The sequence below is a fragment of the Rhamphochromis longiceps genome, linkage group LG17 (assembly GCF_057381845.1).
Source record: "Rhamphochromis longiceps isolate RC_006_pf linkage group LG17, R_longiceps_female_GT1.1, whole genome shotgun sequence".
In the NCBI taxonomy this organism is placed as follows: domain Eukaryota; kingdom Metazoa; phylum Chordata; class Actinopteri; order Cichliformes; family Cichlidae; genus Rhamphochromis; species Rhamphochromis longiceps.
Genome location: NC_140573.1, coordinates 355,734 through 368,249, shown reverse-complemented (window position 1 = coordinate 368,249; position 12,516 = coordinate 355,734). Strand labels below are relative to the sequence as shown.

Here is a 12,516-nt window from a genome sequence, read left to right as displayed (position 1 = left end):
AGTGTGATTCATAGCAGCAGAAAATTTGAGAGCTTTGGAGGCTGACTCTGATTTTCTTAGTTTCCATGGAAACTAAAATCAATAAAGGCATTTTTTTCCATTACAGCTGCTGTGACACTGAAGTTCAGTAAGTAATCTGATTACACTGAGACAAAGGTTGATGGATGTTTGAACGACTACTTTGTCCAGACCTGTGATGAGCAGCGAAGCCTGAGACGACTCCCCCCACCCCCACTGAGTCGCCTGTTGTCATTTTTAAACCTTTATTGACACAGGAAGTGGCGTCACAGCCAAGAATAGAAACGCGGTGATGGAGGGACGTCCCTCAGCCCAGGAACTCTTTATCTGGATTTGCTTATGGTGACATCATCATTCGGGATGAGCTCACGTGGATGTAGCTGCTCCATCCACCGCCGCTTGTTTCATAGAGAAAAGCGCCACAGGTTGTATGAAAATCTGCAGATGGCGTGTTGACTCAGCCTGATACATGTTTAAATTATACTGTATGTGTATTGATCACTGTGGGTTTTTATAGATCTGATTGGTTAACGGGTGCTGGTTTCATACCTGCTGATAAGTTACCATGGTAACTTTTGATAGGAAGCACCTTCAGAAAAGCCTGAGTTACGTGCAGTTACCTGGATTAGAGGTCGGTTTGTGTGCTTATCCATTTGTTTTGTTGATGGAACCATGAATTCTGCAGTTTACCATCCTCTGGTTTAGTCAAAGTCCTGACGGCTTCATGCTCTAAAACCCTCCAGTGTGACTGAATTACAACAATTCTGCACAGACTGTTTTCTAAAACAGCGAGAGAACAATGAGCAGAACAGCAAGCATAGCAAAATATTACCTTTTAATTTCAGTGTAACATACAGCCGCCTGATAACAGCACCACAGGTAGGTTATTTACACAAACACTGGACGTTTGGAAGGTGCCCTTATTAACCCACCGGCAACAGTTGCCGTTTTAACCCCCACACATCAACAAAATTAAACATACAGTCAGTAGGACAAGTCTAAGGAGTGAAATGCATTCACTTATTTTGCTGCGAAAAATCTGGGATTAGACGGGTTCCATCATTTCAAAGAAACAAAGAACTGGACAGGTTGGACTTTTATCGAGCTGCTGTGAAGCCTCTGGTGCTCCGGGATGACGGCCCCAGGAGCTCAGATCATTGGTCTGACCCCCACCCCACCCTCAGAGATGGAAGACCTCGCTCGACCCCAAAAATCAGGTGTGCTGATGACATCACAGTGACCTGATCTGAGGTCAGCGCCACCGCTCTGATCACAGATCAATGATCAGCTGTAAAAACCAAAGTACTATGACAGAGAAGTAGCTCCAGCATCGGCCTCAGTGCCCGGGTAGGTTACGTATGTGTTGTCACGGGAACAGTTTTGCTGGGATCTCTATGGTCCAGAGGTCGCGACCTCCCAGAGCTCTCAGTGGGGCCTTCAGCCAGCGAGGGTTGGACAGGTTAGTCAGGTGCTTCTCCTGCAGACCAATCAGCACGGCCGACTGCTCCAGGCACTGTAGGTCCTTCCCCTGGAGGGAGGCGGGGCAAAGCCAGGTCTGGCCCACATCCACCAATCCTAAAAGAGACCACAGGGTTCGTTCAGGGATGTGTAAATGTGGCAGAGTAAATAGTGATTCTAACCTGCCACCACGCCGCGGCCGAACCGCTCCCCGGACTCCAGAAGTGCCTCAATCTGTCCATCCCCAGCAGGCCGCTTAGCACCGCCCACTACTCCAACCCCTCCCAGTCACGCTGAGCCACGTGGACCGCCAGCGTCTGGTTCTCCAGTGGAGCGAGCAGCGGCCTCCAGCGGCTCTCCACCGTCTTTACCCCGTCCAGAACCAGGCCGGCATACGGCTGCCGGTGTTCCAGATCTACTGGCGTTTAGATCAACTGGCGTTGGTCGAACAGATGTGTGGCAGTCTTGCGTTTCAGTAGCTCCTACCGACAAACCAGCAAAAAAAAGCCAAATGTGTCATCTGTGACACTTGTGAGGTTGTCTCAAACACACTCCGTCAGTCTTGATGCTGTTGAACAACAAAATGTTTAAAAATGTGGCGAGTTTACCTGGTGATATCCTCGTGCGCCACGCGATCGCGAAAACAGCAAACAAGTAACACCACGCCGTTGTTGTTCACGGGACAGCAAGAGTAAACGATCGGGAGACTCTTGTCGTCGTTATCGTTCCCCTCGCACGGTTTATTTCTCCGAATTCAGCGTTTTTGCTTCACAACTACAGCGTGCAGTTTACTTTGTGCACTAACATGGAGTCGAGTCAACCAGCGCCACCTCTGGCCAAGTGCCACAGCCTACAGCCAGATCAACCTGTGACACACATCTGCACCACGTTTGAATTCGTGTCATGCACATTTGTACCTTTCAATTGTGTCTGTTTGTGCGTCATGCAAATAAACCTTTGGAAAGAATGAAATGATATCATATATTCCTTATTGGCCTACATTTGTACAAAATTCCAAATTATATACACAAAGTCATAGAAATCACCACTCCAATTGGTCATCATGATTTTAATATTCTCTTTTTCCATAACAATGAAATACACCTTGGACAAATATGACACATCAATATTTCATTAGTGTTGTCACATCACATCCTGTAAGCATCGTCTGTCTGTGTCTTTTCCCTGAAAATGAATATTTCCAGCCAATATAGGCAATTCATCAACATGGCTGGAGTTATATACAGTCTGTATAAGTGTGGTTAATCTAATGAAGATTTGTAAGGAGACGGCAGTTACTGTGAATTCACAGCAGTTACACAGTGATTAGTAATAAACAGCCAGTGAGAGTGAGTGGATATGACTGTTCCCACCACTAACACATGACCATAGGCCACTACTAGATTAACTTGTGACACATCTGCACCTGCTGCTATGATCACATTGAGTAGAGGCTGAGTGGCTGCACTTACCCCTGGTACATCCAAATCTACCCACAAACATGTTGAAAGATGCAATGCCAGCAATGTGGATTGTCAACACTGAAAACAATCAGTAAGCAAAGACAACAGGGATCATTTGTTTCTGTTTATTTAGCACCCACAACATTTGTAGTCGCCTTCTGCACAGGGGAAGTCCACACACACCGTGTGGTACCACTTTTCACAGAAGGTGCAATCTGCAAGATTGAATGAGATTGTCAGGGTCATTGTCTGACTGTTTATTACTAATCACTGTGTAACTGCTGTACATTCACAGTAACTGCCATCTCCTTATAAATGTTTATTAGATTGACCACACTTATGCAGACTGTATATCACAACCAACTCTAACATGTTTGTTTGCAGAGGGCAGACACAGACAGACTACGCTAACGACATGTGATGTTACAACACTGGTGAAATATTAGTGTGTTCACGACATTTTTCGTATGGGCAAAAGTATTGATATCAGGATGGTGATTCTTATGTGTATGTCATTTGGCATTTTGTACAAATGTAGGCTGATAATAAATACATGATATCATTTCATTCATTTCAAAGGTTTATTTGCATGACGCACAAACAGACACAATTGAAAGGTACAAATGTGCATGACACGAATTCAAACGTGGTGCAGATGTGTGTCACAGGTTGATCTGGCTGTAGGCTGTGGCACTTGGCCAGAGGTGGCGCTGGTTGACTCGACTCCATGTTAGTGCACAAAGTAAACTGCACGCTGTAGTTGTGAAGCAAAAACGCTGAATTCGGAGAAATAAACCGTGCGAGGGGAACGATAACGACGACAAGAGTCTCCCGATCGTTTACTCTTGCTGTCCTGTGAACAACAACGGCGTGGTGTTACTTGTTTGCTGTTTTCGCGATCGCGTCACGCATGAGGATATCACCAGGTAAACTCGCCACATTTTTAAACATTTTGTTGTTCAACAGCATCAAGACTGACGGAGTGTGTTTGAGACAACCTCACAAGTGTCACAGATGACACATTTGGCGTTTTTTTGCTGGTTTGTCGGTAGCAGCTCCTGAAACGCAAGACTGCCACACATCTGTTCGACCAACGCCAGTTGATCTAAACGCCAGTAGATCTGGAACACCGGAACAACAGGCACGGCACCTGCACCGCCATGTCTGCAAAACAAGCGCACCCAAACAGGACGCACTTTTCAGAGGTATGAAACATTTTCAGGGTTTTTTTTAGCCCCTTTTGCATTAGTGCCTGCTCGACTCGCCACAACTCGACTACACTGGGTTTCCACTATAACCAATACCATCTAATATGGGTGCTCGTTGTTATAGCAACGTGTAATCTTAATTAAAATGTGACATGAATGCGGGGGCTGTTTGTCAGATTCCGGGAGCATGGCGTTGTTTCTTGGAGCAAACCGTCCTAGTGTACATTCCTGCGGTCACACAATAATTCCAGCAGAAATTTAAGTAGATAGGGCGGGTTGCCACTTAATTTTGTGTTGTGCACATGCGCAGAAACAACAGGTAGGATGGTTTGTGAGGTCGCATGGATTCCCAGAACACATTTCTCTCATTTTTTTGTGAAGTAGATGTTCTCATGACCTATCGAGTGATGCCACTGACCAGCCAATCAGTGGCATGCTGTCCGATGACGTAATAGTTTAATACCTGCTCGGATCGCTTGGAACCCGTCCGAGCAGGTACTAAAGCAGTACCAGGAACTAGTGATGTGACGTTCTGTGTCGAGGCTTCAAAGCTTGTGTCGAGTAATTGAGGGGGCGTTTCCGCGATGCGCGTATCGAGGCTTGCTTCATTTACGGGAGGAGCTGAAAAGACAGTGTCACTATAATTATCGTGCGAGTTACAGGTTTTTCACAATTTGCCTCAAAGTGACACAAGGTCTAAAAACTCCCCATTCAAAGTCTCAGAGCTAAAATACTGAAACTGAAGGCATTTTCTGTAACTTTATTGCAGTTTATTGTTTGATAACAGCATTTTGGTTATTTTGTAAGTGATTTAAGTGTTACTCACATCCTGTCACTGCTGAGATTTCTTCTGCTATGATGGGTCATTGGAGTTTAACTGCCTAACAGTTACATTTATTTCTGTACCTCAATAAATCATGCTCAGTTTTTCCACATGATCTCTCCTTATTGAACTGCTTTTGTAGATAAGCTTCAAGCCAGAAAGCAACAACACCTAAACCAAAAATATTATCATCAGAAGTGAGAAAGTGTCTGGACTATCTCCAGCTGCGTTGCATGTATTAAAGATAACTTCAGACACTGTCTGGTTGTCATGTCTGAAACAGGCTGTACAGTCACACAGATAAAAGACAGCAGTCATGTTTCTAATATTACAAATCAACCAGAAAGATTATGAAGATAAAAGCTGTGAGACCCCACTAGAGAACGGATGGCTTGTTATCATTACATGAAGTGATTTAGAAATAAGCTGCCAAGTGGCTGCTGTGGCTGCTGCTGCTGCTGTTGCCTTTCTAAGATGCCCTCCACAATCTTCTCTATTGAGACTTGTGTCAGTGGTGTAGACAGGGCAGGAGGAGGCGGGTTAAAGACGGCAGGGCTCTATGGTGACTACAGGGACACTAGTTGTTTCACTGCCTTCAGTTAAAGACTGCCACAGCAGCTGCTGGGCAGCCACAGGTTTTGGAACAGAGGGTGGGGGCTGAAGGGCAGCTGGTTCATCTTTTCTCAGAGTTTTGTGTTTGTCCCAGTTCAGAGGGACTGGACGGCAGCCTGGCTCTCTGTATTCAAGCCCAAATTGCTCTCCAGTGTCTCTGTCAGAGAGGTGAAGTGCAGTGTACTTCTCCTGACCAGTCACTCTTCTGGAGGCTGCATTAAACTCCACCACTAGAGCTGGATCAAAAACACAAGGTAGCATGACACCTGGCTGCTTAAGCTCCACCAGTCGTTGGTAGTTCCATCGTGCCACCCCTGTGATGCCCTGGGCCTGGAATAGTTCAGTGGAAACGTGAGTCCCGGTGATCCACTGGGCCTGGTGGAAATGATAACCCTCCTGCTGTGAAGTGCCTCGGACAGGAATCCAGATGGGGACCTTGGCACCTTCACCAGGGACATGGTTAAGCTGAAGAGTCCCACCGTACCTAAACATTACACCCTCTGAGAGTTCAGGGTCACTTAGGCAGCCACGCAGAATGTGCACTGCGTCACGTCTTCAGCATGGATGGCTTGAAGAGTGGGACGTTGTTGGGGTCTGTGGCCAGGTGAAAATGGTTCAGGACCTTTTCCACTCTGTTCAGCAGCTCAGTGGGTTGTGGTATTTGGATCCTGCAGTGCTCCCTTATGTGTTGCTTTGTGGGATTAGCAGGATGGATGCCACAGAACTTATAAGCATCCTGGAGCCTCTTCAGGTCTGCCTGATCAACCACTGAGAATGCCGCAGAGAGAAGCTGGCAGAAAGTGCTGAACAGAGGAAGATGCTCAGAGGTACACTCCCACAAAAATCGCCTCAGGCAGTGGAACAGGTCCAGTTTTACAATAATGTTCTTGTTGTAGTGGGTTCGAGAGGCACAGCTGTTTGCCACTGGTCCAGATGTGGCCGCAGCAACAACAGCAGGAGTGGTTTTTCAGGCATCCCACGATAGATTTTCGACAGGGATGCAGTCTGGGATCTTAAATGGAGCACAGCAATCCCTAAATGTAAGAAATACAAATACATGTAAGTATATGGAATATTATGTGTGTGCATCAAATTGATCTGAAAAAGAAAAACTCAGTTTTTCCAGACAGATTAGCAGTTTGAATGACAACGATGATTACGGTTTTTACCTGTCCACCCAGTGGTAGCCGGCCTTTTCCACTCCTGCATCACTGTACCTCTTGGCCATTCCCTGGTACATGGGCTCCAAGGACCTTTCTGTGTCAGACTGAACCATGACCCACGAAACAATCAGCCAGTTTTCATTCATTATGGAATAACTGGACATGACCCCAGATGCCAGCATGACTTTTCGTGCCACCTTCCTGATGTGGTCAGACCTGGAAATGTGGCCAAAAGTGCCCTGGAGGAGTTTGGATATGGCTGGATGTTGACGTCGGAATTCGTCGAGCAGGCAGTCAGTCAGGTAATGGCTGGACACAGAGACGCCACACCAGGCATGTGGGTCTTCATAAGACCTGAACTCCTGTGGCTTATTTTCCTTCCTCAGGAACTGCCCAATGGTCCTCTGTGCATGAGCTCCTGCCTCAGAATCCCAGACCGATCCTGTGGCATGGAGGTACGTCAGGTGAGCTCGCTCGTACTTGAGGTGCATGAGTTCATTTATTTGGTTTGCCATGTCTGTTGGAGATTTGCCAGTCCTCCTGAGCTCATCCATAACAGACTTGCAGATGGCCTTTTTGTTTGTAAGAAAAGCAGGGAGAAGGTTGGTAAACCTTTGGGCAGTTTCTCCAGCCATCGTGGATTGTCAGCAAACCAGTTCCTGCGACAAGCCCTGCAGCAGAGTCGTGAAGACAGGATGTAATACTGACCACTGGTGCCAACAATTACACGTGGCCTGCCCACACCAGCAGAGACCACTTGTGAACGAAAGCAACCATGGAGACATGGCAAGATATAATTGTTTCTTAACCTGACCATGATAGCACTCTCAGGTTTCATTTTACATTTTATGCACAGGGCGATTACATCTGATTGGGTCACTTCCAAACTCGTCCTGCCTTTGTCATCATCATCATCTTCATCCGCTTTATCCGAGGCCAGGTCGCGGGGGCAGCAGCCTAAGCAGAGAAGCCCAGACCTCCCTCTCCCCAGCAGTGTTGCCACAGTTACTTTGAAAAAGTAATATATTACGGACTACTGATTACTCCTTCCAAAAGTAACTTAGTTACTTTACTGATTAGTTTATTTTTAAAGTAACTAAGTTAGATTACTAGTTACTTTATTAGTTACTTTCAGAAGCAGCCAATAACACTCCCCACTGCCTCAACATAAAAACATCAACCAATTTTGCCAATACTCACTTTATTGGAAGTGTATTTTAACAGTAATGTCAACAATATATCTCCTGACATTTGAAGTTGAACTTAAAACTTTTTTCCTGACAGAAATACTTGTTTGTATGAAAATAAAGACAGTCTTGTTACTTCACTTAACATAAATACTTTTTATAAAAAAACAAAAACAAACAAAGAGTCTTTCTTGACTTCCCTTAAGATACTTTTTATACCATCCACATGTAAACACTATTGTCCGCTTTTGTAACTTTGGACTAATCTTATGAAAAAAAAAAGAGACTGCAGGTCCAACTTAAATTGCCTTACTTCCTTGCAGGTAATTGATTTAAGTTAATCAACTTGAAAACTTTAATAAGTTTATTAAGTGACTTTGATAAACTTAATTTAATTACTTGTAAATAGTTATTTAAATTGGATTCCCCATTCTCTGTTTTTTCAGTATATGTTGTCATCGCATGTTATGGGGGAAACAGTAGAGTGGAGCGAGTAAACCAGTGGTTGTACCTCATTAACAGAAGCTTCTCAAACCTTTTGTCAGAAAGTCGATGTCTTTTAGGCGTGAGCACCAAACCTCCCAGACTAAAAAGCCGCTCCACAGGAGCACTTGATGGGGTTGGAGTGTTATACTTTAAAAAAATTGTCTTTATGCTTGAAAATTTATGCAGAATCTGAAGGTCGTAGCCTGACATCAGGTAGTCCATGACTTCTTTTTCTGCAGAATAGGTCTCCTCCTCTGGCTCTGCCTCAAAAGTGAAAAAGTCCATCTCACCTTGGCTGCTAGATGTAGTAGCACTGGGCACACTGGCAGGGTTTTTTGCCAGAGGAACAGTGGTGCAACACTCTGCTGTCAGAAGCTGTTTTACTCGCTCCCTCCTTCCTGCATCTCTCAGCCATCGGAGTTTGAATTTTGGACAACTGGCAGCTGCAAGAAGGGCATCTTTGTCGTCCAGCACACCGGCGAAATGAGTCTGAATAGCCTAAAAAACATAATTGATATTTTTTATGCCTACAATTTATTATGTTATTGAATTATTTGCAAACCATGCCTAATATGAGATCAGTATTATGGATTTATTTTGTTTTAGGTTACTTGTAAACATTTTAATTGTTTTAATCTTATTTTTCAATGATAATTAATATTCTGTTCCATGTTTGTGAATTGTATGAAGCAAAAAATCTGACTAATTTCAAGATAGAGCGTACCTGTACAATGGCATCTGGAAGGCCTGCAGTCATCCTGGAGAGGTCATCTTTCACAGCCTGGGTCTTCTGCATCAGAACTTCAAGTGTTGGTAGTAAAGTATGGACAGTCGCCTTGTAAAATGTCCAGTGCTGCAGTCAGAGGTTTCATGGACATGCAGTACTCATGCAGGAACTGGTATTCTTGATCTTTGAAGCACTTCAGTCCTAGCTTTGTGCACAGAGTATTCAGCTCACCCATGGGGATTTCTGCAATTCTCTTTACAGCATCAAAAAAGGAATTCCACCTTGTGGATGTTGGTATTAGGAGCTTTCTTTTGCTGATTTCTTCCACTGTTTCTGATGCAAGTGTAGATCTACTCGATTTGGTCCAAAGAGCTGTGCATTTTGCTGTGCTGCTCCTATACACAGCCCTGCTCTCTGCATTAGTTGTTAAATGTTTCTCCACATCACGTGTGCAAATTATGTTGATGGTGTGCGAAGCACACCTGCGGTGCGGGGGAAGAGACAGCTGACCATCACTTTCATTCTCAGCCGAGAGGATTTCTGACAGATCAGAAAAAGTGACATCGTCGTCTTTGGGGCTGGACTCTTCCTCCTCCATCTCATCATCGGACTCCGTGACAGGATGATAAACTTGAAACGCCTTAACAAAGTTGGATCCATTATCAGTAACTGTTGCAACTACTTTGTTGAGTAATCCATAAGAGGAGTGGATGTTTTCGATTTCTGTACCAATGACATCATACGTGTGTCTACCACGAATTCGCCTACATGCTAATGCAACCTTGTGGCGCTCTAATGTGGTTCTACTGATCCAGTGGAGCGTTACTCCCATATAGCTTCTGTTGTTAGCAGTCCAAATATCCACGGTAGTTGAAACAAAGTCAATCTCTTTCAGTGTGGCCTTCAAATTTCTCTCCATTTCTGTAAACTCCTTCTCCAAGTAAGAAGTAAAAGTCGTTCGGTGAGGCAGCTCGGCATTAACAGAAGTAGGGATCTTTTTTATTATGGCACGAAACGAGGGCGAGTCAACAGTGTTTATAGGTAGCATTTCTTCTACAATATACTGCGCGACCAACTTCTTCAATTCTTCATCACTTACTGGTTTTGCACCAAAGTCCAACTTTTGTTGTTTGGGGGGTGTAGGACCTTCTGCGGAAGTCACGGCTCTCTGCTTCGGACCACTTGGTGGGACTCTCTCTGTGAGTTTGACTGAGCTGTGCTGCGACTCCAAATGTTTCTTTAAGTTTGACGTAGTGTTTTTGAAGGTAGATAACACTTTTTCGCCAACACAGAGTGTACAACGAACCTTAATATTTAAATCTTTAGTTGACAGAAACTCAAAATAGTGACTATATTTCCAGCTAAAGAACGAACATCACTCTCCCTCCATTGTTGTTTACACTTTTTTACGTCGCTGGCTGCTTGTGAGCGGGAAACGTGACCTGTCGCTTATGTGACGTTTCACGACACGTATGCGTTTGTCATCCGCTGAGACGAAAAGAAGAAACCAAATCTTTTTGCTTAAAAAATAGTAACGCACAGTGGTTTGAACAAGTAACTTTAATCTGACTACTGTTATGGAAATAGTAACGCGTTAGATTAGTCGTTACTGAAAAAGTGGTCATATTTGGAGTAACGCGTTACTAAGCAACGCGTTACCGGCATCACTGCTCCCCAGCCACCTCCTCCAGCTTATCCGGGGGAACACCAAGGCGTTCCCAGGCCAGCCGAGAGATATAATCTTTCCAGCGTGTCCTGGGTCTGCCCTGGGGCCTTTGTACACAGCTTAAATATTTCTGATTGGATCTCACATTTTTTATTTTTTTTTAGACCAAAGTATCAATATATTCCATTGCACTTTTTTTTCTCGTGCACTAGTTTTTAGTTAGTTATTGTCTCCCTTTCATCATGAAAACAAAGGTAACTGACAAAAATTATGACAAAAATAATTGGTCAGTGAAATTAACACTGGATAAGAGCACCCATGCTGATGTAGCATTAACTTGTAGCTTAAAAATAGCACGCACAAACCATTCCATAGGTGCAAGATTTGCATGACAAATTGAGGTATTCAGTACAGTTTCTATTACAACATTTTATTGAGATTGATGCCATATATAGGTTGTTCCCCCAAGGATCGATATAGTCTGTGTAGTTGGAATTACTGGGTGGTCCCATCATGCTGTGTCCACATCAGTCAAATATCTGTTGCAGTCAGCTGGACCACAATTAAATAATTCTGAGCAGCACTTGGCAGACTGCAGCAGCCTGCATGTGTGTGTTCCATGAAAATCAAAAGTAACAAAAACCCTGCCATTCCTCAAGCCTGAATCATTTCAGTCACATTTTCTCCTGGAGATGTCTAAAGACAGGCTGTCTTTTGTTGCCATAGAGACCTGAATCCCCCCCGAACACAGTGTAGAGATCTGGCAGGTTTTTGACCATAATTCCGGGTTGTCACCCTCTGGCAGTAATAGGGGGAATATGTAGCACACAAGCACAAACTCCTTGTCTTGGTACAGAGCTCTCACTGCGGGACCAAAGTGCCACTTAAATCCAGACTCAAATTTTCTGTGATTGCAGGTTCCGATGGAGACATCGCCTGTTCATCATCTCCGCTCCCAACGACGAGGAGTGGGCCTATCAGCAGCAGCCTTACGCCCTCAACAGCCAAGCCTGCAATCTGGGTGAGTCACCAGAAGTCAACCAGTTTCACTTTTCAGAGGTCACTTCAGTTGCTAAAAGCTCAAATATGCTCGCCACCCAAGCTCTAATTGTGTCTCTCTGCTGCTAGGTGCTGTTTAGGTGATGTAGGTTTTTTTCTCCAAAATCTGCTGCCTGCTGCAACCAAAAAACAAATCTATAAGAAACACAGTTGCAGGCTCAATGAACCGATTGTTAGTGTGATTAACACTTCTTAGTCTAATTTATCGTTGTTATAAGATTTTACTATTTTGCTTATTTCTATTGTTTTACTGTATTATCTGTTTATTTACTCATGTAATGCAAAGCTTAAAGGAGCACATAGTGTTCACATATTTTTATGCCTTTGACACGTGTGCATAGACACATGAACTCTGCTTTAACTGCTGAATAGAGGAAGAGGCTCCTTGGTAACAGGAAAAAACCGTCTTCTCTGAAAGAGAGCGACTACACACACACATACATTCACACATACATCTTTACTATCTTTAGATATACTCAAGTCTGAAAAAGAGGAAATGTCATGAAACTGCTTCTGTGTATAAATAAAGCCTGACTGCAGCACTTCGGTGTGAGTATCCATTCTCTCTCACCCGTGCACGTAGTTCTTTGAAAACTCTCTGACTGTCTTGTATTCCTTCTTAGTATATAATGTCAACAAACTACTG

General features: G+C 44.2%; 3 pseudogenes; all 3 read right to left on the bottom strand.

Moving 5' to 3' along the window:
• Positions 1 to 745: 745 nt before the first annotated feature.
• LOC146648962 (EOLA-like protein) lies at positions 746 to 1,901 on the bottom strand (annotated as a pseudogene).
• A 1,600-nt stretch (positions 1,902 to 3,501) lies between these two features.
• On the bottom strand, positions 3,502 to 7,380 carry LOC146648961 (uncharacterized; annotated as a pseudogene).
• On the bottom strand, positions 3,502 to 10,341 carry LOC146648960 (uncharacterized; annotated as a pseudogene).
• Positions 10,342 to 12,516: the final 2,175 nt, after the last annotated feature.